The following is a 23,212-nucleotide window of genomic DNA, read 5'->3' on the forward strand; positions in this document are numbered from 1 at the left end:
GAGGATAGAGGGATAGAGGGGGGAGAGGAGGGAGAAGAGGGAGGGAGGGTGGAGATATGGATATGGGGTCTGTGTTTCGTCTGTAGACAAGACTGATAACTAGCTCACCCCGGATCTCTCTCACACACACACACACACACACACACACACACACACACACACACACACACACACACACACACACACACACACACACACACACACACACACACACACACACACACACACACACACACACACACACACATACATGACCACCTCCACACTGTTGTGATACTATAGAGCCAGGGGAGATGGGGGGACTGAGAGACAGAGAGAGAGAGACAGAGACAGAGACAGAGAGAGAGAGAGAGAGAGAGACAGAGACAGAGACAGAGACAGAGACAGAGACAGAGACAGAGAGAGAGAGAGAGAGAGAGAGAGAGAGAGAGAGAGATAGAGAGAGAGAGAGACTGTATATAGACATAATATGACATTTGAAATGTGAGTGTAATATTTACTGTTCACTTTTATTGTTTATTTCACCTTTCTTTATCCATTTGACCTGCTTTGACAATGTAAATATGTTTCCCTGCCAATAAAGCCCCTTGAATTGAACTGAAAGACAGAGAGAGGCAGACAGGGAGGGACTAAAAGAGCGTAACAGAACATTCCCCAGAATATGGAAGTCAATAAGTGGTAATGACAGATATAAAACAGGTTGTAAACCAGGTATGCCAGTCATCAAGATGGCCGCCATGCTCATAAGACTGGCAGAGTAGTGGTGCCACGGGGTAATGATGCCCTGGACTTGCGTGCTACACGTGGCTCCACTTTCCTGGAACTGATAAGATCAACCCTTGTGTCACAGGGTTGAATTGAATAAAGTTTATTGAGGGTTGAGGTGGCAGGCGATAGGGCATCCCCCTGGCTGGCAGTGTTGACAGTCTCTGGACCAGGACAGGGACTCTGCTCTCAGGACAGGAGGCAGAACAACCAACCAGAGAAGGCCTGTCTCTGGACCAGTCCAGGGACTCTGCTCTCAGGACAGGAGGCAGAACAACCAACCAGAGAAGGCCTGTCTCTGGATCAGTCCAGGGACTCTGCTCTCAGGACAGGAGGCAGAACAACCAACCAGAGAAGGCCTGTCTCTGGACCAGTCCAGGGACTCTGCTCTCAGGACAGGAGGCAGAACAACCAACCAGAGAAGGCCTGTCTCTGGACCAGTCCAGGGTCTCTGCTCTCAGGACAGGAGGCAGAACAACCAACCAGAGAAGGCCTGTCTCTGGACCAGTCCAGGGACTCTGCTCTCAGGACAGGAGGCAGAACAACCAACCAGAGAAGGCCTGTCTCTGGACCAGTCCAGGGTCTCTGCTCTCAGGACAGGAGGCAGAACAACCAACCAGAGAAGGCCTGTCTCTGGACCAGTCCAGGGTCTCTGCTCTCAGGACAGGAGGCAGAACAACCAACCAGAGAAGGCCTGTCTCTGGACCAGTCCAGGGTCTCTGCTCTCAGGACAGGAGGCAGAACAACCAACCAGAGAAGGCCTGTCTCTGGACCAGTCCAGGGACTCTGCTCTCAGGACAGGAGGCAGAACAACCAACCAGAGAAGGCCTGTCTCTGGACCAGTCCATCGTGTGGTTCTGATACTGTTAGGCTGTAGTCAATGGCAGTGTGGTTCTGATACTGTTAGACTGTAGTCAATGACAGTGTGGTTCTGATACTGTTAGACTGTTGTTAGACTGGAAGTGACATCATGGTGGAAGGTTAAGGGGTAAGGGATCTGTATGTAGTGTCTGACTGTAGAAAGACTCAGCCCTGAGTCAAACAGTGTGAAACCACAGGAATGACACTCACGTCTGTCTGCCTGGCTCTCTATCTGTCTGATGTGGGTTTGTGGGTCCGTGTGTGTGAGAGGTGTGTGTGCTTTCTCGCAGTATGTGTGTGTGTGTTCAGTAGGTGTTGGTCACGTCTCTGTCTCTAACTGTTATCTGAGCTGTGGTCAGAATGACTAACAACAACCATCAGGTCAGAACCATTAACCACAGAGAGAGAGAGAGAGAGAGAGAGAGAGAGAGAGAGGAGGGAGAGAGAGAGAGAGAGAGCGAAGAGAGAGAGAGAGAGAGGAGGGAGAGAGAGAGGAGGGAGAGAAGAGAAGGAGGGAGAGAAGAGAGAGAGAGAGAGAGAGAGAGGAGGGAGAGAAGAGAGGAGGGAGAGAAGAGAAGGAGAGAGAGAAGAGAGAGAGAGGGGTGGAGAGGGAGAGGGGGGGTGGAGAGAGAGGGAGAGAGAGAGGTGGAGAGGGAGGGAGAGAAAGAGGGTTGGAGAGAGAGGGAGAGGGGGTGGAGAGAGGAGGGAGAGAAGAGAAGGAGAGAGAGAAGAGAGAGAGAGAGAGGAGGGAGAGAGAGAGGAGGGAGAGAAGAGAAGGAGAGAGAGAAGAGAGAGAGAAGAGAGAGAGAGGGGTGGAGAGAGAGAGAGAGAGAGAGAGAGAGAGAGAGAGAGAGAGAGAGAGAGAGGAGGGAGAGAGAGAGGAGGGAGAGAAGAGAAGGAGAGAGAGAAGAGAGGAGGGAGAGAGGGTTGGAGAGAGAGGGAGAGGGGGTGGAGAGAGAGGGAGAGAGAGGGATGGAGAGGGAGAGGGTTGGAGAGAGAGGGAGAGGGGGAGAGGGGGTGGAGAGAGAGGGAGAGGGTTGGAGAGAGAGGGAGAGGGTTGGAGAGAGAGGGAGAGGGTTGGAGAGAGAGGGAGAGGGGGTGGAGAGAGAGGGAGAGAGAGAGGGAGAGAGAGAAGGAGGGAGAGAAGAGAAGGAGGGAGAGAAGAGAGAGAGAGAGAGAGGAGGGAGAGAAGAGAAGGAGGGAGAGAAGAGAGAGGGAGAGAGAGAGAGAGAGGGGTGGATAGAGAGAAAGAGTGAGCAGGGTGGGACTGATATGAACCAGGTCTTATCATGTAGATGTACAGACAGTATCATCTCCAGAGAACGGAGGAAGACTCACCTGTGAACTCTCACACACTCAACAATCTGTTCACGGACTAGACCTGTAGCAATAAGGACACGGTTCATCACCGGGGTGAGTCCAGCTATCTCCAATCAATATGACACACAAAGGGAAGTGAATGGCCCGTGACGTACAGGAGCTTCAACCACACAACACCATTTAAGGTGAACAATGAAGTGTGAGTGTTTGTGGTGGTCGACTGCACCTGTTGGTTTAGAGAGGCGTTTCAATACTCCCAGCCTGCATCTCAAATGGCACCCTATTCCCTACATAGTGCACTACTGTTGACCAGAGTCTTATGGGCCCTGGGTAAAAGAAGTGCACTATATGGTGAATAGGGTTCCATTTGGGATGCAAGCCAGAACCTCAGTCACCTTCAGCTGGAAGTGATGGAGCGGTGAGTGTGTTGATTAGAATGACTGACTGACTAGAGAGGAGAGGATGGCGGAGAGAGAGAGGATGGGGGAGAGAGGAGAGGATGGGGGAGAGAGAGGGAGAGAGGGGGAGATAGGAGAGGATGGGGGGGGAGAGGAGAGGATGGGGGGGAGAGAGGAGAGGATGGGGGGGAGAGAGGGGGAGAGAGAGGAGAGGATGGAGGAGAGAGGGGAAGAGAGGGGGAGAGAGAGGAGAGGATAGGGGGGAGAGAGGGGGAGAGAGGAGAGGATGGGAGAGATAGAGGGGAAGAGAGAGGAGAGGATGGGAGAGAGAGAGGGGAGAGAGGGATAGAGAGAGAGGATGGTTTTGATTTAGCCACATAAAACAGTGATCTGCTCACCACCAAGTCATCACTAGAACATCACCCACACTGTCTGAGTGACATCACCTCCCTGCGGCCTTTCATGTCCATGCTGATTGAAAGAGGGAAAGACAGATCAGAAGGAAAGAGGAGGGAACCAGCCTGTGGACCTGACTGAGATGATGTCACTTCCTATAGGAAGTGATGCTGGGTGTAAATATCCCCTCTGTGTCTCCAGGCCATAGTCCCCTGGAAACTGTGGGTCAGAGGAGATCCATTAGTTAACTACCACCTGGTTTTCACGGGATGGAAAGAGAGCCTGGGACTTCCGCTTTCGGATGTCAGCAAGGCCACACTCCATCTTAACTCCTCCTCCACATTTACTGGATTGGTTGAACAGTGCAGAAGAGAACCTCCCACAACAGAAGGAACCAGCGCGTCACACCTGCTATGTTAGGTTAGCTAACTACACACTGAAGACATACGATCCATACCATCTCAACTGGGTCTGCTGTTTAACCGTCTAACATCACCATAGGGAATGTTAGAGAATCCTGTCTAGGGAGTCCTGTCTAGAGAGTCCTGTCTAGAGTCCTGTCTAGGGAGTCCAGTCTAGAGAGTCCCTGTCGAAAGAGTCCTGTCTAGAGAGCCCTGTCTAGAGTGTCCTGTCTAGGGAATCCTGTCTAGGGAATCCTGTCTAGAGAGTCCTGTCTAGAGAGTCCTGTCTAGAGAGTACTGTCCAGAGAGTCCTGTCTAGAGAGTCCTGTCTAGAGAGTCCTGTCCAGGGAGTCCTGTCCAGGGAGTTATGTCTAGAGAGTCCTGTCCAGAGAGTCCTGTCTAGAGAGTCCTGTCTAGAGTCCTGTCTAGAGAGTCCTGTCTAGAGTCCTGTCTAGGGAGTCCTGTCTAGAGAGTCCTGTCTAGAGAGTCCTGTCCAGGGAGTCCTGTCTTGAGAGTCCTGTCCAGGGAGTCCTGTCTATAGAGTCCTGTCTAGAGTCCTGTCTAGAGAGTCCTGTCTAGAGTCCTGTCTAGGGAGTCCTGTCTAGAGAGTCCTGTCTAGAGAGTCCTGTCTAGAGAGTCCTGTCCAGGGAGTCCTGTCTAGAGTCCTGTCTAGGGAGTCCTGTCTAGAGAGTCCTGTCTAGAGAGTCCTGTCTAGGGAGTCCTGTCCAGAGAGTCCTGTCTAGAGAGTCCTGTCCAGGGAGTCCTGTCTATAGAGTCCTGTCTAGAGACTCTTGTCTAGAGAGACACTTAAGAGTCCTTATGATGTTTAAAAAGATCAGATAAAGCTAGATAAATTCGATCTGTATTTCAACATCAATAGCCCGCTCCCAGAATAGATATCATTGCTGAAACATACTTTCCCTGTTGTTACAGTGAGCGGTGAGCATTGGTGTGGCTTGAGTGTCTCAATAATAGTGTTGTTTTTCATCTCCTGACTCTAACCTTTCAACGGACGACAACTGAAATAAAAACATGACTAGGTTTCCTGTTCCCCAGAACCATCAGAGAACTGTGATAATAGAGAACAACAGCAAACCATCTCAACCAAGGCAAGAGGTAGCAGCAAAGAAACGGCATCAAAGGTCATTTAAATACATATTCCCAGATCTCAGATCTAGGCTGTATCCCAAAGGGCACCCTAGTCCCTATATAGTGCACTACTTTTCACAAGAGTTCTATGTACTGTTATAATCTCCACCCGGCACAGCCAAAAGACGACTGGCCTCCCCTCATAGCCTGGTTCCTCTCTAGGTTTCTTCCTAGGTTCCTGCCTTTCTGGGGAGTTTTTCCTAGCCGCCGTGCTTCTGCACCTGCATTGCTTGCTGTTTGGAGTTTCAGGCTGGGTTCTGTATAAGCACTTTGAGATATCGGCTGATGTAAAAAGGGCTTTATAAATACATTTGATTGATTGATATGGGCCGTGGTGAAATGTAGTGTTCTATAAAGGGAATAGGGTGCCATGTGGAACGCAGGACGACAGGACAGAAAGCAACGCTGCAGGAGGGATTCTACAATGGCCTAAGTAGTGGGCACATGACCATGAGTCTCCAGCTTCTCTTCATATTGGCCATAATGATATCCCATTAGGACAGTCCCTTCTGACACTGTGTGGTAACTAAGCAGTAACTGTGTAGTAACTAAGCAGTAACTGTGTAGTAACTAAGCAGTAACTGTGTAGTAACTAAGCAGTAACTGTGTAGTAACTAAGCAGTAACTGTGTAGTAACTAAGCAGTAACTGTGTAGTAACTAAGCAGTAACTGTGTGGTAACTAAGCAGTAACTGTGTAGTAACTAAGCAGTAACTGTGTAGTAACTAAGCAGTAACTGTGTAGTAACTAAGCAGTAGTAAGAAAGCAGTATATGTGTGGTAACTAAGCAGTAACTGTGTAGTAACTAAGCAGTAGTAACTAAGCAGTAACTGTGTGGTAACTAAGCAGTAACTGTGTAGTAACTAAGCAGTAACTGTGTAGTAACTAAGCAGTAACTGTGTAGTAACTAAGCAGTAGTAACTAAGCAGTAACTGTGTAGTAACTAAGCAGTAACTGTGTAGTAACTAAGCAGTAGTAACTAAGCAGTAACTGTGTAGTAACTAAGCAGTAACTGTGTAGTAACTAAGCAGTAGTAACTAAGCAGTAACTGTGTAGTAACTAAGCAGTAACTGTGTAGTAACTAAGCAGTAACTGTGTAGTAACTAAGCAGTAACTGTATGTGAGTAACAATAATATAACATGGTTGACCACACCTTAGTAACGGACAGGTTTTGTGGTCAAGTCTAAGAAAGACAGGGTTCAACGTCATGAACGGTTCAAGAAGGCCTTCTCACCACAAACATTTTTAGATTTAAAGGATTGTTGCACCAATCTGACAACTCATTGTTTATAAATCAGTAACAAATCCCCAAAGAGATATTGGGAGAACTGGTAAGGCAGGAAATTAAGGACTGCGAATATAAAAGCATCTCTCTCTCTCTCTTTACGCGTGTGAGAGTGTGGCTGGCGGGGGATATTGAAAGGTGTGCATTTTGTGGTCAGCAGGACTCTTCCAGGGCATTGACCACCTGTTCCAGGATGTCGGGGCAATGGTCAGCAGGACTCTTCCAGGGCGGTGACCACCTGTTCCAGGATGTCGGGGCAGTGGTCAGCAGGACTCTTCCAGGGCATTGACCACCTGTTCCAGGATGTCGGGGCAGTGGTCAGCGATCTGCTGCAGGACACAATTAGCATACTCCTGGAGCTCTGCACTCTCCCTCTCACACACCGCCAGCTCCGACTCCAACTGATGGGGTGAGGAAGAGGAGGGAGGGGGAGAGGGAGAGAGAGATGAGATAGAGAGGGGGGAGAAGAGCGAGAGGGGGGAGAAGAGAGAGAGAGAAATGTTAAAAATATGTATTTGGTAACGTCACATCATAGGTCAGGTACCTAGCAACATCCTGTAAACAACACAACAGTGAGAGAACACGTGGACTTCAGAACCATGAAGAGACAACATTTCAGAGTGACTTTCTGGACAGATGGTGTTTCTGGTCAGTGGAGAGAGAAGGACCTCCATGGTAGACAGCCTGACTGACTGGCCTTAAGTCACCCAGGGCTGATGAGTCTGTACAGATATCTCCCTCAGTCCACCTCCTTCCCTCCTCCCTCTATCCCTTCTTTCTTCTCTGAGAGGTGAGAGGTCACAGGAAATGGGTAGCTAGTGCGCTGTAAAGGAGTGAGCAGAGGAGGAGAGGAAGAGAAAGAGAAAGTGAGAGCTAGAGAGGGAAAGAAAGAGGGACTGAGTGATTTAGAGAGGGGGAACATCCGTGTGAGTTAACAACCTCTCCACCCCTTCTCCCCCTCCATCTCTCCTTGTTCTCCTCTCCTCCTCCACCTCTTCTCCCCTCCAGCTCTCCTTGTCCTTCTCCTCTCCTCTACCTCTTCTCCCCCTCCATCTCTCCTTGTCCTTCTCCTCTCCTCCTCTACCTCTTCTCCCCCTCCATCTCTCCCTGTCCTTCTCCTCTCCTCCTCTACCTCTTCTCCCCCTCCATCGCTCCTTGTCCTTCTCCACCTCTTCTCCCTCTCCATCTCTCCTTGTCCTTCTCCTCTCCTCCTCTACCTCTTCTCCCCCTCCAGCTCTCCTTGTCCTTCTCCTCTCCTCCTCTACCTCTTCTCCCCCTCCAGCTCTCCTTGTCCTTCTCCTCTCCTCCTCTACCTCTTCTCCCTCTCCATCTCTCCTTGTCCTTCTCCTCTCCTCCTCTACCTCTTCTCCCCCTCCAGCTCTCCTTGTCCTTCTCCTCTCCTCCTCTACCTCTTCTCCCCCTCCAGCTCTCCTTGTCCTTCTCCTCTCCTCCTCTACCTCTTCTCCCCCTCCAGCTCTCCTTGTTCTTCTCCACTCCTCCTCTACCTCTTCTCCCCCTCCAGCTCTCCTTGTCCTTCTCCTCTCCTCCTCTACCTCTTCTGCCCCTCCATCTCTCCTTGTCCTTCTCCTCCCCTCCTCTACTTCTTCTCCCCCTCCATCTCTCCTTGTCCTTCTCCTCTCCTCCTCTACCTCTTCTCCCCCTCCATCTCTCCTTGTCCTTCTCCTCTCCTCCTCTACCTCTTCTCCCCCTCCATCTCTCCTTGTCCTTCTCCTCTCCTCCTCCACTTCTTCTCCCCCTCCAGCTCTCCTTGTCCTCCTCTCCTCTACCTCTTCTCCCCCTCCATCTCTCCTTGTCCTTTTTCTCTCCCCCTCCACCTCCTCCCTTCCACTTCTCCACCTGGCCCAGGGTCACCCCCTCTCTCTCCCCACTCAACCTCCCCTCTCTCTCCCTGGACCATGAATCCACAGCTGATCCCCTCTTCACATCAACATCCCCAACCTCCACCAACTCACTAAACCCATTTAAATCCTCCTGGAACGCTCCATTCCTCCACCAACTCACTTAACCCATTTAAATTCTCCTGGAACGCTCAATTCCTCCACCAACTCACTTAACCCATTTAAATTCTCCTGGAACGCTCAATTCCTCCACCAACTCACTTAACCCATTTAAATTCTCCTGGAACGCTCCATTCCTCCACCAACTCACTTAACCCATTTAAATCCTCCTGGAACGCTCCATTCCTCCACCAACTACCCACCAGCTCTTTTTAAGTCATTATATATAATTCTACACTTGGAATGTCCATCTAAAAGGTGTAATTTTCCTGAATGGAATCTGAACCTAAAGGGATTTATGTTGGACAGCTCCTCAGGCTAATGATCCTCACAGGTGGGGTTATCTTTAACACAGGCTGTGGCCCAATTCGCCCCCTATTTCTTAGAAGGGCCCATAAGGCTCTGGTAATAATGAGTGCCTTACATAGGGAATAGGGTGCTATCTGGGATACAGACAAGATCGTTAACTCACAGATCCCTTTTTCCAAATTATTTTTTCAGAAGGCTGGGGGTTGAGAGGTGACGAGGGGGGAAGGTGTGTGTCCTGGCCGTTGAGGTACCAGCTATGCCTTATGAAATCAGTGCTGGCATTAACAGGTGGCTGGCTGGTGGCACGCACACACACACACACACACACGCACACGCACACGCACACACACACACACACACACACACACACACACACACACACACAGAGAGCCGCCCAATGCTTGGCGCATGGGGGAGTTGACGTAAGTTCGGTCAGAGAGAGCGAAGGGGCAGATTCTGCTGTACTTCTCAAGAAGCTGTAAAAAGATTCTCCATAAACATATTCCTTTCAAAAGCTGTTACCCTCAACACACCCACATACGGACAAACTGAGAGAGAGGGAGGGAGGGAGGGAGGGAGGGAGAGCGAGCGAGAGAGAGAGAGAGGGAGGGGGAGGGAGGGAGGGAGGCAGGGAGGGAGGGAGGGAGGGAGGGAGAGAGAGAGGGGAGGGAGGGAGGGAGGGAGGGAGGGAGGGAGGGAGGGAGGGGGGGAGGGAGGGAGGGAGGGAGAGAGAGGGAGGGGGAGGGAGGGAGGGAGGGAGGGAGGGAGGGAGGGAGGGAGGGAGGGAGAGAGAGAGGGGAGGGAGGGAGGGAGGGAGGGAGGGAGGGAGGGAGGGAGGGGGAAAGAACACTAGCTGCCCAGAGAGTGTGTGTGAGGGAGAGAGAGAACAAGAGAGAAAAGAGGAGAGGAGAGTGTAGTATTCATGTCAGGCTCTGTCTTCCATCACTGTGAGAAATCCCAGAGGTCGAGAGTACTGTAGATCAAAGCTGGACAAACAGCACTGACACACACACACACACACGGAGGCCAAGCGTGGCCTGCTCCGCTCCACACCCCAGAAATCACTGGGGTCTTCCTCTCTCTCCCTGGGCCTCTTTGAACAGAAATGTTTGGGTGTGCCGGACAGCTTTTAAATTGCTTTTCACATTTTGAACAGACGCCAGTGATCCAAAACCCCATAGTTCTTCATTCGCCCATAAGAAAGTAGGATTTTATTCATAAAAACGATTTGGATCCATGTTGAAATGTCAAACTAACAGGGAAGATGATAAAGACATCTGAAACAACACACTCAGGTCATATTCACAGATCATCAGGTAGACATCTCTCTTCATGTGTCAAGTTTGGATCTTCGACTATTTCATCATTAATAAACCACAACACACACAGATCCTGAGACGGTGGAGGAGAAGACAAAGCTGTTAGACGGAGGAGGAGAAGACAGAGCTGTTAGACGGTGGAGGAGAAGACAGAGCTGTTAGACGGTGGAGGAGAAGACAGAGCTGTTAGACGGTGGAGGAGAAGACAGAACTGTTAGACGGTGGAGGAGAAGACAGAACTGTTAGACGGTGGAGGAGAAGACAGAGCTGTTAGACGGAGGAGGAGAAGACAGAACTGTTAGACGGTGGAGGAGAAGACAGAACTGTTAGACGGTGGAGGAGAAGACAAAGCTGTTAGACGGAGGAGGAGAAGACAGAACTGTTAGACGGTGGAGGAGAAGACAGAGCTGTTAGACGGTGGAGGAGAAGACAGAGCTGTTAGACGGTGGAGGAGAAGACAGAACTGTTAGACGGTGGAGGAGAAGACAGAACTGTTAGACGGTGGAGGAGAAGACAGAGCTGTTAGACGGTGGAGGAGAAGACAGAGCTGTTAGACGGTGGAGGAGAAGACAGAACTGTTAGACGGTGGAGGAGAAGACAGAACTGTTAGACGGTGGAGGAGAAGGCAGAACTGTTAGACGGTGGAGGAGAAGACAGAACTGTTAGACGGTGGAGGAGAAGACAGAACTGTTAGACGGTGGAGGAGAAGACAGAACTGTTAGACGGTGGAGGAGAAGACAGAACTGTTAGACGGTGGAGGAGAAGACAGAACTGTTAGACGGTGAAGGAGAAGACAGAGCTGTTAGACGGTGGAGGAGAAGACAGAACTGTTAGACGGTGGAGGAGAAGACAGAACTGTTAGACGGTGGAGGAGAAGACAGAACTGTTAGACGGTGGAGGAGAAGACAGAACTGTTAGACGGTGGAGGAGAAGACAGAACTGTTAGACGGTGGAGGAGAAGACAGAACTGTTAGACGGTGAAGGAGAAGACAGAACTGTTAGACGGTGGAGGAGAAGACAGAACTGTTAGACGGTGGAGGAGAAGACAAAGCTGTTAGACGGTGGAGGAGAAGACAGAACTGTTAGACGGTGGAGGAGAAGACAGAACTGTTAGACGGTGGAGGAGAAGACAGAGCTGTTAGACGGTGGAGGAGAAGACAGAGCTGTTAGACGGTGGAGGAGAAGACAGAGCTGTTAGACGGTGGAGGAGAAGACAGAACTGTTAGACGGTGGAGGAGAAGACAGAGCTGTTAGACGGTGGAGGAGAAGACAGAACTGTTAGACGGTGGAGGAGAAGACAGAACTGTTAGACGGTGGAGGAGAAGACAGAACTGTTAGACGGTGGAGGAGAAGACAAAGCTGTTAGACGGAGGAGGAGAAGACAGAACTGTTAGACGGTGGAGGAGAAGACAGAACTGTTAGACGGTGAAGGAGAAGACAGAGCTGTTAGACGGTGGAGGAGAAGACAGAACTGTTAGACTGTGGAGGAGAAGACAGAACTGTTAGACTGGAAGTTATTACAACTGGACCGGCTCAGACGCTTAGTGACAAAGAGAATGACAGATTTTACATCGGTGCCCAGTAGAGAGAGAAGAGAAGGAGAGGAGAGGAGAGGAGAGGAGAGGAGAGGAGAGGAGAGGAGAGGAGAGGAGAGGAGGGGAGAGGAGAGGGCAGGACAGGAGAGGACAGGAGAGGAGAGGAGAGGAGAGGAGAGGAGAGGAGAGGAGAGGAGAGGAGAGGAGAGGAGAGGAGAGGAGAGGAGAGGAGAGGAGAGGAGAGGAGAGGAGAGGAGAGGAGAGGAGAGGAGAGAAGGGGAGGGGAGGGAGAGGAGAGGAGAGGAGAGGAGAGGAGAGGAGAGGAGAGGAGTAGGACAGAAAGAGACATACACTTAGTGACATTGTAATGTCATATTTTCTCTCTTCCATCCAGTGAATATGACCCCTGCCCTGGTGAGAGAGGGGCTCTATGGGACACACCCACCGCTTTACTGCACGTCTGTACATATGACGGCCGTGTGCCACTCGCAAGTTTACAAACAAAAGGATGCTTCTTCGTTCAAACATATTAAACTTACAGACTTACTAATATAAAAGATGGAAAACATCAAATGTTCCTTATAATTCCTCTAATTCTAATACCTTATAAGTGCAATAAATGAAGACTATTGTGTGCAGTAAATTCAAGATATCATGTGAGTAAGTGTTCAAAAACTATACCGCTCCCCCATGTAAACCAAGACCCCTCCTCCTCCTCCTCCTCGTAGGCCCGACTTCCTCCCTCAGATAACCTTTAACCTTCCTCCCTCCCGTAGTCACCGCACCGGCCGCAAGGGGGGTGGTCATCTCCAATAACGGCTTCACACTAAGAATTCAACTAATAATGCTCTGGTTATTGTATACAAATACAAACTGGCTATTTGTCTCTAACAGACATAGAGAATGACAGTCTGTACCTATGTGACATGGAGAGAGATAGAAGGAGAGATAGACAGAGAGATTGATGGAGATTGATGGAAAGATAGAGAGAGAGAAGGAGAGATAGACTGGGGTCCGCTCACCAACCAAGAATTCACAAAATGGGACACAAACACCAAATTAAGACTCTGCATGCAGAATTCTGCAAAAACATCCCCTGTGTACAACATAAAACACCAAATAATGCGTGCAGAGCAGAGTTAGGCCGATACCCGCTAATTATCAAAATCCAGAAAATAGCCGTTCAATTCTACAACCACCTAAAAGGAAGCGATTCCCAAACCTTCCATAACAAAGCCATCACCTACAGAGAGATGAACCTGGAGAAGAGTCCCCTAAGCAAGCTGGTCCTGGGGCACTGTTCACAAACACAAACACACCCCACAGAGCCCCAGGACAGCAGCACAATTAGACCCAAGCAAATCATGAGAAAACAAAAAGATAATTACTTGACACATTGGAAAGAATTTACAAAAAAACAGAGCAAACTAGAATGCTATTTGTCCCTAAACAGAGAGAACACAGTGGCAGAATACCTGACCACTGTGACTGACCCAAACTTAAGGAAAGCTTTGACTATGTACAGACTCAGTGAGCATAGCCTTGCTATTGAGAAAGGCCACCGTAGGCAGACCTGGCTCTCAAGAGAAGACAGGCTATGTGCACACTGCCCACAAAATGAGGTGGAAACTGAGCTGCACTTCCTAACCTCCTGCCCAATGTATGATCATATTAGAGAGACATATTTCCCTCAGATTACACAGATCCACAAAGAATTTAAAAACAAATCCAATTTTGATAAACTCCCATATCTACTGGGTGAAATACCACAGTGTGCCATCACAGCAGCAAGATTTGTGACCTGTTGCCACAAGAAAAGGGCAACCAGTGAAGAACAAACACCATTGTAAATACATTTATGCTTATTTATTTTAACTTGTGTGCTTTAACCATTTGTACATTGTTACAACACTGTATATATATAATATAACATTTGTAATGTCTTTATTGTTTTGAAACTTCTGTATGTGTAATGTTTACTGTTAATTTGTATTGTTTATTTCACTTTTGTATAATATCTACCTCACTTGCTTTGGCAATGTTAACACATGTTTCCCATGCCAATAAAGCCCCTTGAATTGAATTGAATTGAATTGAATTGAGAAAGAGAGAAAAGAAGAGATAGAGAGACAGAGAGAGAGAGAGAGAGAGAGAGAGAGAGAGATAGAGAGAGAGAGGAGAGAAAGAGAGAGAGTGAGAGAGGAGAGAGAGAGAGAGAGAGAGGTAAAGAGCAAGCTACTACACACTAAGTTCAAAGTTCATTCAGGGGGAGTGTGGGGCGGATATGCCCACTGAAAGAGGCCAGTTTTCAGCCTGGTTCCCCTCCCTGCCTGCTTCCATCCATGGTCCACTGCAAATGGTCCAGCCCTGATCATCTAAGGTCCACTACCCACCGCTAGGTCTCTGGGCCTGTGGGTCTCTAACTAGGGGGAGGGGGGTGACCAGGTACTGGCTGATCTAGCAACTCATTTCTGGACCTGCTATCTGCCTCACCTGGGAACCCCATAACAAGACACTCACTAAGGTTTGGTGGGGGGAGGACTCAGAAAGACTCAAAGAGAGGGCGAGGAGAAATCAGTGTTGGTGTAACCAGCGAGGTGAAAGAGGAGAGTTAGAGAGAGGTAGAGAGAGAGGTAGAGAGAGAGGTAGAGAGAGAGAGAGGTAGAGAGAGAGAGAGAGAGAGGCAGAGAGAGAGAGAGGTAGAGAGAGAGGTAGAGAGAGACAGAGAGAGAGGTAGAGAGAGAGGTAGAGAGACAGAGAGAGGTAGAGAGAGAGAGAGGTAGAGAGAGAGAGGTAGAGAGACAGAGAGAGAGGTAGAGAGAGACATAGAGAGGTAGAGAGAGAGTTAGAGAGAGACAGAGAGAGAGGTAGAGAGAGAGGTAGAGAGACAGAGAGAGAGGTAGAGAGAGACAGAGAGAGAGGTAGAGAGAGAGGTAGAGAGACAGAGAGAGAGGTAGAGAGAGACAGAGAGAGAGGTAGAGAGAGGTAGAGAGACAGAGAGAGAGGTAGAGAGAGACAGAGAGAGAGGTAGAGAGAGAGGTAGAGAGGTAGAGAGAGAGGTAGAGAGACAGAGAGAGAGGTAGAGAGAGAGGTAGAGAGACAGAGAGAGAGGTAGAGAGAGACAAAGAGAGAGGTAGAGAGAGAGGTAGAGAGAGAGGTAGAGAGAGAGGTAGAGAGAGAGGTAGAGAGAGAGGTAGAAATAGGTAGAGAGAGAGGTAGAGAGAGAGGTAGAGAGAGGTAGAGAGGCAGAGAGAGAGAGGTAGAGAGAGGTATAGAGGCAGAGAGAGAGGTAGAGAGAGAGGTAGAGAGATAGAGAGGTAGAGAGAGAGGTAGAGAGAGAGGTAGAGAGAGAGAAGTAGAGAGAGAGGTAGAGAGGTAGAGAGAGTATTGAGTCATGTGTTGGAGGTAATGACGCTTGACCAGCAGGCTGATATATGAGCCCGTTTCCCCTCTCTCCTCTCGGGTGAGGGCTAGGGGGGCGCTGGGCTGGGGTTGGAGGGGTGAGGCTTGGTTTGGCAGCACGCTCCTTTCTCCAAGCCCCATTAGGATCACACAGCGGGGAACCACCGCTTCGGCAGGCACAGAGAGATCCACACGCACAGAGTCACACACACATACATACAGGACACACACACACCCGTGTGAGTCCCTACGCCCCACACTGGTCTAACTGTAGGTGTGAGGTCCTGCACCCCACACTGGTCTAACTGTAGGTGTGAGGTCCTGCACCCCACACTGGTCTAACTGTAGGTGTGAGGTCCTGCACCCCACACTGGTCTAACTGTAGGTGTGAGGTCCTGCACCCCACCCTGGTCTAACTGTAGGTGTGAGGTCCTGCGCCCCACACTGGTCTAACAGTAGGTGTGAGGTCCTGCGCCCCACACTGGTCTAACTGTAGGTGTGAGGTCCTGAACCCCACACGTGTCTAATTGTAGGTGTGAGGTCCTGCGCCCCACACTGGTCTAACTGTAGGTGTGAGGTCCTGAACCCCACACTGGTCTAACTGTAGGTGTGAGGTCCTGCACCCCACACTGGTCTAACTGTAGCCGTGAGATCCTGCGCCCCACACTGGTCTAACTGTAGGTGTGAGGTCCTGCACCCCACACTGGTCTAACTGTAGGTGTGAGGTCCTGCACCCCACCCTGGTCTAACTGTAGGTGTGAGGTCCTGCACCCCACCCTGGTCTAACTGTAGGTGTGAGGTCCTGCACCCCACCCTGGTCTAACTGTAGGTGTGAGGTCCTGCACCCCACACTGGTCTAACTGTAGATGTGAGGTCCTGAACCCCACACTGGTCTAACTGTAGGTGTGAGGTCCTGCACCCCACACTGGTCTAACTGTAGGTGTGAGGTCCTGCGCCCCACACTGGTCTAACTGTAGGTGTGAGGCCCTGCACCCCATACTGGTCTAACTGTAGGTGCGAGGTCCTGCGCCCCACACTGGTCTAACTGTAGGTGTGAGGTCCTGAACCCCACACTAGTCTAATTGTAGGTGTGAGGTCCTGCGCCCCACACTGGTCTAACTGTAGGTGTGAGGTCCTGAACCCCACACTGGTCTAACTGTAGGTGTGAGGGGGAAACATAGCAATGATATTGACATTGACATGAGTATATAGACAGACAACACCTGGGCTTGAACGTGCTGTCTACTGCCCTCACCACAAACCCACATCAGTATCCACAGACAGTCTATACACTGACCTGGCTGACACATACAGACAGTCCTCATACTGACCTGGCTGACACATACAGACAGTCCTCACACTGACCTGGCTGACACATACAGACAGTCCTCATACTGACCTGGCTGACACACACAGACAGTCCTCACACTGACCTGGCTGACACATACAGACAGTCCTCACACTGACCTGGCTGACACATACAGACAGTCCTCATACTGACCTGGCTGACACATACAGACAGTCCTCACACTGACCTGGCTGACTCATACAGACAGTCCTCATACTGACCTGGCTGACACATACAGACAGTCCTCACACTGACCTGGCTGACTCATACAGACAGTCCTCATACTGACCTGGCTGACTCATACAGACAGTCCTCATACTGACCTGGCTGACACATACAGACAGTCCTCACACTGACCTGGCTGACTCATACAGACAGTCCTCATACTGACCTGGCTGACACATACAGACAGTCCTCACACTGACCTGGCTGACTCATACAGACAGTCCTCATACTGACCTGGCTGACTCATACAGACAGTCCTCATACTGACCTGGCTGACACATACAGACAGTCCTCATACTGACCTGGCTGACACATACAGACAGTCCTCATACTGACCTGGCTGACACATACAGACAGTCCTCACACTGACCTGGCTGACACATACAGACAGTCCTCACACTGACCTGGCTGACACATACAGACAGTCCTCATACTGACCTGGCTGACACATACAGACAGTCCTCATACTGACCTGGCTGACACATACAGACAGTCCTCATACTGACCTGGCTGACACAGACAATGTGTTGAGGGCTGATCAAGTCAAATCAAATCAAGTTGTTTTGACCACATACACACACAGTACCAGTCACACAGTACCAGTCACACAGAACCAGTCACACAGTAGCATCCACACAGTACGAGTCACACAGTACCAGTCACACAGAACCAGTCACACAGAACCAGTCACACAGAACCAGTCACACAGTACCAGTCACACAGTACCAGTCACACAGTACCAGTCAGTAGTACCAGTCACACAGTACCAGTCACACAGAACCAGTCACACAGTACCAGTCAGTAGTACCAGTCAGTAGTACCAGTCACACAGTACCAGTCACACAGAACCAGTCACACAGTACCAGTCAGTAGTACCAGTCAGTAGTACCAGTCACACAGTACCAGTCACACAGAACCAGTCACACAGTACCAGTCAGTAGTATCAGTCACACAGTACCAGTCAGTAGTATCAGTCACACAGTACCAGTCAGTAGTCTGGACACTCCTACTGATTCCAGGGTTTATCTTTATTTTTAATATTTTCTACATTGTAGAATAATAGTGAAGACATCAAAACTATGAAATAACACATATGGAATCATGTAGTAACTAAAAAAGTGTTAAACAAATCCAAATATATTTTATATTTTATATTCTTCAAAGTATCCACCTTATGCCTTGATGACAGCTTTGTACACACTTGGGTCCTATGGTGTTGAATGCTGAGCTATAGTCAATAAACAGCATTCTGACATAGGTGTTCCTCTGGTCCAGCTGGGATGGGCAGTGGGCAGTGAGCAGTGAGCAGTGGGCAGTGAGCAGTGAGCAGTGGGCAGTGAGCAGTGGGCAGTGGGTAGTGGGCAGTGGGTAGTGGGCAGTGGGCAGTGAGCAGTGGGCAGTGAGCAGTGGGCAGTGGGTAGTGGGCAGTGGGCAGTGAGCAGTGGGTAGTGGGCAGTGAGCAGTGGGCAGTGGGCAGTGAGCAGTGGGCAGTGGGTAGTGGGCAGTGGGCAGTGAGCAGTGGGCAGTGGGCAGTGAGCAGTGGGTAGTGAGCAGTGAGCAGTGGGCAGTGGGTAGTGAGCAGTGGGTAGTGGGCAGTGAGCAGTGGGCAGTGGGCAGTGGGCAGTGAGCAGTGGGCAGTGGGTAGTGGGTAGTGGGCAGTGAGCAGTGGGCAGTGGGCAGTGAGCAGTGGGTAGTGGGCAGTGGGCAGTGGGCAGTGAGCAGTGAGCAGTGAGCAGTGGGCAGTGGGCAGTGAGCAGTGGGCAGCGGGCAGTGAGCAGTGAGCAGTGGGCAGTGGGCAGTGAGCAGTGGGCAGTGAGCAGTGGGCAGTGAGCAGTGGGCAGTGGGCAGTGAGCAGTGGGCAGTGGGCAGTGGGCAGTGTGAGGTGATCCTTGACTAGTCTCTCAAAGCTCTTCACGATGACAGAAGTGAGTGCTACGGGGCGATAGTCATTTAGTTCAGTTACCTTTGCTTTCTTGGGTACTACACACAGCCAGCGTCCCAAATGGCAAGCTATTCCTTATATAGTGTACTACTTTAGACCAAAGCCCTATTTCCTATATAGAGCACTACTTCAGACCAGGGCCCTATCCCCTATATAGTGCACTACTTTAGACCCGGGCCCATATGGGGTGCCAGTTGAGAGGTAGACACAGACAGCACCTCCATACCAGACGTCATATAGCTGTTAGGTGTGTTTAACTTTACGAGAGTATATTTAGCAAAGATCCTCAGAACAAAACAATGCTGTAAAGATAAGGCTTTAGAGCCCAGGAGAGAGAGATAACCCAGCCCACTATCTGTCTCTATGTCTTCTGCTAAGACCTCTGCTTTCATAGCCTTGACCCACACATGGAGAGGTAGAGGAGGGAGGGAGGGGTGAGCAGTAGGAGAAGGGTGGAGAGGGAGGGAGAGGGAGGGGTGAGTAGAAGGAGAAGGGTGGAGAGGGAGGGAGAGGGAGGGATGGGTGAGTAGAAGGAGAAGGGTGGAGAGGGAGGGAGGGAGAGGGAGGGAGGGGTGAGTAGAAGGAGAAGGGTGGAGAGGGAGGGAGGGAGAGGGAGGGGTGAGTAGAAGGAGAAGGGTGGAGAGGGAGGGAGAGGGAGGGATGGGTGAGTAGAAGGAGAAGGGTGGAGAGGGAGGGAGGGAGAGGGAGGGGTGAGTAGAAGGAGAAGGGTGGAGAGGGAGGGAGAGGGAGGGATGGGTGAGTAGAAGGAGAAGGGTGGAGAAGGAGAGAGGGAGGGAGGAAGGGGTGAATAGAAGGAGAAGGGTGGAGAGGGAGAGAGGGAGGGAGGGAGAGTAGAAGGAGAAGGGTGGAGAGGGAGGGAGAGGGAGGGATGGGTGAGTAGAAGGAGAAGGGTGGAGAAGGAGAGAGGGAGGGAGGAAGGGGTGAATAGAAGGAGAAGGGTGGAGAGGGAGAGAGGGAGGGATGGAGAGTAGAAGGAGAAGGGTGGAGAGGGAGAGGGAGGGAGGGGTGAGTTGAAGGAATAGAAGGAAGAGAGTAGGATACTTTTTACTGGGTGTATTATATAGAGGTAAAGGAGGGATAATGTTGGAGACTGTAGATGTTTTACTGGGTGTATTATATAGAGGTAAAGGAGGGGAGGGGGGATAATGTTGGAGACTGTAGATGTTTTACTGGGTGTATTATATAGAGGTAAAGGAGGGGAGGGGGGATAATGTTGGAGACTAGATGTTTTACTGGGTGTATTATATAGAGGTAAAGGAGGGGAGGGGGGATAATGTTGGAGACTGTAGATGTTTTACTGGGTGTATTATATAGAGGTAAAGGAGGGGAGGAGGGATAATGTTGGAGACTGTAGATGTTTTACTGGGTGTATTATATAGAGGTAAAGGAGGGGAGGGATAATGTTGGAGACTGTAGATGTTTTACTGGGTGTATTATATAGAGGTAAAGGAGGGGAGGAGGGATAAAGTTGGAGACTGTAGATGTTTTACTGGGTGTATTATATAGAGGTAAAGGAGGGGAGGAGGGATAATGTTGGAGACTGTAGATGTTTTACTGGGTGTATTATATAGAGGTAAAGGAGGGGAGGGATAATGTTGGAGACTGTAGATGTTTTACTGGGTGTATTATATAGAGGTAAAGGAGGGGAGGAGGGATAATGTTGGAGACTGTAGATGTTTTACTGGGTGTATTATATAGAGGTAAAGGAGGGATAATGTTGGAGACTGTAGATGTTTTACTGGGTGTATTATATAGAGGTAAAGGAGGGGAGGGGGATAATGTTGGAGACTGTAGATGTTTTACTGGGTGTATTATATAGAGGTAAAGGAGGGGAGGAGGGATAATGTTGGAGACTGTAGATGTTTTACTGGGTGTATTATATAGAGGTAAAGGAGGGGAGGAGGGATAATGTTGGAGACTGTAGATGTTTTACTGGGTGTATTATATAGAGGTAAAGGAGGGATAATGTTGGAGACTGTAGATGTTTTACTGGGTGTATTATATAGAGGTAAAGGAGCATTAGGGTTCATTATCAGGGAGGATCATCATCTATCTGATCTGGGTTTACGGCTGCGGTGTGTGTGTGTGTGTGTGTGTGTGTGTGTGTGTGTGTGTGTGTGTGTGTGTGTGTGTTCAGATACACAGGTGGGGGTATTTCTGAAATGGTAATGAACTCAAAACTATGGGGGCGGCCAGGTTGCAGTCTCGAGGCAAACTCCAACACACACACACACACACACACACACACAGACACACACACACACACACACACACACACACACACACACACACACACACACACACACACACACACACACACACACACACACACACACACACACACACACACACAGACACATCCCACACACACCGAGGTTGAACCACTTAGCTGAGGAATGCTAATGGTCCAGGAGCAGAGTAGAGGCCGGCGTCCCAAACAGCACCCTGTTCCCTATATGTTCCCTATATAGCGCACTCCTTTTGACCAGAATCAGCACACTATATAGGGAATAGGGTGCCGTTTGGACTGCAGTTGAGGTGGAATCTCAATATCATCTCAACTAGAACCTGACCTAAAGAAGAAAAATGCCCCTGAGACATTATCTGATTACTGACTAACTGCAGCAAAATAACCATTAGAAGGTAATGTATTGTAAAACCACTTTGTACTAATGGTTCATGGTTCACAATATGACTATGTCTTAACTAACACCCTACGTAGCCCAGGAGATGTAGCTATAGTTAAATATTTATATTTTTTAAAGTGTAGATATGGAGCTTCAGTTCTGGGCTTAGGGGCGGCAGGTAGCCTAGTGGTTAGAGGGGCGGCAGGTAGCCTAGTGGTTAGAGGGGCGGCAGGTATCCTAGTGGTTAGAGGGGCGGCAGGTATCCTAGTGGTTAGAGGGGCGGTAGGTAGCCTAGCGGTTAGAGGGGCGGCAGGCAGCCTAGTGGTTAGAGGGGCGGCAGGTATCCTAGTGGTTAGAGGGGCGGTAGGTAGCCTAGTGGTTAGAGGGGCGGCAGGTAGCCAAGCGGTTAGAGGGGCGGCAGGTAGCCTAGCGGTTAGAGGGGCGGCAGGTAGCCTAGTGGTTAGAGGGGCGGCAGGTAGCCTAGTGGTTAGAGCGTTGGGCCAGTAACCAAAAGGTTGCTAGATCGAATCCCTGAGCTGACAAGGTAAACATCTGTCTTTCTGCCCCTGAACAAGGCAGTTAACCCACTGTTCCCTTGAACAAGGCAGTTAACCCACTGTTCCCCTGTAGGTCGTCATTGTAAATAAGAATTTGTTCCTAACTGACTTTCCTAGTTAAATAAAACAAATGAGTGTGGAGGGATAACAAATCTACAGAAACTGAGTTGAGCTGTTTTAGGAGTGTGTGTTAGAGGGACTGGGTTTTAGCTGTCCTAATGGAGAAGTTATACTGAGTGAACCCATCAGTGTCCTCCACCTAACCCACAGTCCAACGCTAGCTAGCTAACCAGTCCATGTCCTCCACCTAACACACAGTCCAACGCTAGCTAGCTAACCAGTCCATGTCCTCCACCTAACACACAGTCCAACGCTAGTTAGCTAACCAGTCCATGTCCTCCACCTAACCCACAGTCCAACGCTAGCTAGCTAACCAGTCCATGTCCTCCACCTAACACACAGTCCAACGCTAGCTAGCTAACCAGTCCATGTCCTCCACCTAACACACAGTCCAACGCTAGCTAGCTAACCAGTCCATGTCCTCCACCTAACACACAGTCCAACGCTAGCTAGCTAACCAGTCCATGTCCTCCACCTAACCCACAGTCCAACGCTAGCTAGCTAACCAGTCCATGTCCTCCACCTAACCCACAGTCCAACGCTAGCTAGCTAACCAGTCCATGTCCTCCACCTAACACACAGTCCAACGCTAGCTAGCTAACCAGTCCATGTCCTCCACCTAACACACAGTCCAACGCTAGCTAGCTAACCAGTCCATGTCCTCCACCTAACACACAGTCCAACGCTAGCTAGCTAACCAGTCCATGTCCTCCACCTGACACACAGTCCAACGCTAGCTAGCTAACCAGTCCATGTCCTCCACCTAACACACAGTCCAACGCTAGCTAGCTAACCAGTCCATGTCCTCCACCTAACACACAGTCCAACGCTAGCTAGCTAACCAGTCCATGTCCTCCATCTAACCCACAGTCCAACGCTAGCTAGCTAACCAGTCCATGTCCTCCACCTAACACACAGTCCAACGCTAGCTAGCTAACCAGTCCATGTCCTCCACCTAACACACAGTCCAACGCTAGCTAGCTAACCAGTCCATGTCCTCCACCTAACACACAGTCCAACGCTAGCTAGCTAATCAGTCCATGTCCTCCATCTAACACACAGTCCAACGCTAGCTAGCTAACCAGTCCATGTCCTCCACCTAACACACAGTCCAACGCTAGCTAGCTAACCAGTCCATGTCCTCCACCTAACACACAGTCTAACGCTAGCTAGCTAACCAGTCCATGTCCTCCACCTAACACACAGTCCAACGC

This window comes from Salvelinus namaycush, unplaced genomic scaffold (assembly GCF_016432855.1).
Source record: "Salvelinus namaycush isolate Seneca unplaced genomic scaffold, SaNama_1.0 Scaffold83, whole genome shotgun sequence".
NCBI classification, from domain to species: domain Eukaryota; kingdom Metazoa; phylum Chordata; class Actinopteri; order Salmoniformes; family Salmonidae; genus Salvelinus; species Salvelinus namaycush.